Source organism: Octopus bimaculoides, chromosome 11 (assembly GCF_001194135.2).
Source record: "Octopus bimaculoides isolate UCB-OBI-ISO-001 chromosome 11, ASM119413v2, whole genome shotgun sequence".
NCBI classification, from domain to species: Eukaryota; Metazoa; Mollusca; class Cephalopoda; order Octopoda; family Octopodidae; genus Octopus; species Octopus bimaculoides.
The window spans coordinates 36,952,282-36,955,264 of record NC_068991.1 but is presented as its reverse complement, the minus strand read 5'-3'; positions in this window follow the sequence as shown (position 1 = coordinate 36,955,264).

Below are 2,983 nucleotides of genomic sequence, written 5' to 3'. Positions count from 1 at the left end.
TGAAAGGCAAAGTCGACTTCGGCGGCATTTGAACTCAGAATGTAAAGCCGTAAGAAAGGTCAAATAATAATGATGATGATAAAAATGATGATGATGATAATAATAACAATAATAATAATAATAATAATAATAATAATAATAATAATAATAATAATAATAATAATAATAATCCGTTCTACTATAGGCACAAGGCCTGAAATTTGGTGGGAGTGGGACTAGTCGATTACATCGACCCCCAGTGCTCAACTGGTACTTGTTTCATCGACCCCGGAAGGATGAAAGGCAAAGTGAACCTCAGGAGAATTTGAACTCAGAACGTAGTGATGAATGAAATACTGCTAAGCATTTCGTCCAGCGTGCTAACGATTCTGCCAGCTTGATGTCTTAATAATAATGATGGACTCTCCTGTCGAACACGATGTATGAGCGTTCAACTTTTGCCGAACGACCTGCACACAAATGTTTGTGCTGCACATTAGCTCACCCTCTCCATCAAATCAACGTTGTCTCAACAGGTGCATTGTATACCACGCGTCAGGCATCGGAGTGATCGCAGAGCAACGCGAAATGAAGTGTTTCGCTCAAGAACACAACGCACCAGCAGGTCCAGGAATTGAAATCACTAAGCTATGCGCCCTCACTATAATAATAATAATAATAATAATAATAATAATAATAATAATAGTAATAATAATAATAATAATAATGATGCACTTGCAAAAAACAGCATTGCTTGGAACCGCTCGAATACCCCGAATGATGCTCGAAAAAATAATGGGTGTTACCTTAGTTCACTGATAGTGAACAGCTGGCACCGTAGTACATCTCCAGCGTTAGAAGCTGTGTAACGATAAATAATAATAATAATAATAATAATAATAATAATAATAATGATCGGATGCAGTACCAGGCAGTGGCTCTCATGGCTTCTGATCTTAATTGATTGGAAGTGTTATCATGTACGTTGTTTTGTCTTGGTATAAAAGATGGGCTACAGCAAATATTCTGCTTAATACCAAAGATTTGCTTGTCAGTTGTTTGACCTTAACCAGTTGAGCATGTCCCTTGGTGGCTGACATGTGCATCTCTGATCATGAGCAGAAATAGTGGGGGTGCATCATAGCCATGTGTTGAGAGGAATTCTTTGGAGTTTGAATAATTCACCTTTGGAAACATGGGTGTTTTGCTCAACATCCTTAAACAAACCTTATTCAATGACCTTTTGAGCGAGATGGGCTACCCGACCTGAAGAAAATTCTAACTGGGCCCCACCTGTGAGGTCATGCGCTGTTAATCTTGATATTAGATCACCATGTCGCGCACATATGGTTGTGATGCATGTGCCTAGTGTACCCTTATCAGACGGGTAGTAATAATGGATATATTGGGCTTCGTATATTTTACTCCAGTGTCACTTTTATGGCATGCCCTGCTCTCTCACTCATTAATAATAATAATAGACAACACATCAGAAAGTGATAAGTGCAGGAACTGGATAAAACGGTGAAACCGTATGGCATATTACCAGCCAATGTACGCCACTAACCCAGAAGGAATATAAGAGACGCCACGACAATATAACAAGGCTTGTCCATTGGAGACTTTACAATAATTATGGACTTGAGAGAGCAAAAAATTGGTACGACCACAAACCCGAAGGCATCATCAAAAATAATAATGCAAAGATCCTATGGGATTTTATGATTCAGTGCAACAATGAGATAGAGAATAGAAGCCAACCATAGTGTTAATTGAGAAAGGAAACAAACTGGTTATGAACAGCTGACACCGTAGTACAACTCAAGCGTTAGAAGCTGTGCAAAGGCAATAATAATAATAATAACAATGATAATAGTAATAATAATAATAATAATAATAATAATAATAATAATAATAATAATTTCATTTATTTGCCACGAGGGCGAAAGATGAGGGTGACAATACAAAGACAGACATAAAGTGTAGGGGTTTACATATAATAATGAAATGATAATAAAAAGTTAGTATACATGGTATCCACCGAAAAAGAAGGGACATATGCATACCATACAAAGGTTTTAAAAAATGGCGGGGAAGATGATAGAAATGTGGCTCTCCTGATACAGGAAGGCCTCTAGGGATGATCGAGGAACCCCACTTTCCAATATTTCCCTGAAACTCCAGGAGCAAGTGTCCTCTCTAATTCCTTCTCTCCGACTCACAGATCTACACTTTGAGAGGTACCATCCACTCTTGCCATTTTCGCAACCTTCACCCACCTTTCAATAAACTGACTCGCGAACAGCACTTCCCCCTCCACTCTCAGTTTCCTTTTCAACTGAAACTCGAGGAAGTCAATGAAAGCTCTACCAAAGAAGAATGTATCTGACCTAACAAATATTCTGCTCTGTACCACAGATTTGCTTGTCAGTTGCTTGACCGTAACCAGTTGAGCATGTCCCTTGATGGCTGACGATATGTGCATCTCTGATCACGAGCAGAAGTAGTGGAGGAGCATCATAGTCATGTGTTGGAGGAGCATCATAGTCATGATGATGATGATGCATCTTTCGTCAGTATCGTCGGTAAGGGTTCAATTGCTCGAAACATATTACTTGATCACGCTATCAAGAAAAATGCAGTAAACTAGTGACTGGTCTGGTTGAAAAAATGTAGCCAGCCAATTATAAAAGCTGTTTAAAATAATTATAATGATATGCTGACCCTGGCCTAAACAACAACAATAACGCATCAACGTCACTAAATACCAGTTAAATTAAGGTTTTATCGGAGTTTTATAACATGTGAATATTGATGTTTTCTTTGTCACAGACCTTTGCTGTAGCATTCATTCATATCAGCAGAACAACAGATCTACAGTGCGCTGCAAATTTTATTTAATCTCTTGCTGAAAACGATATCTCCTCTGCTGTTTAAACACATGGTGGATGCCTTAAATAAATAAATAAATAAATAAATAAATAAATAAATATATATATATATG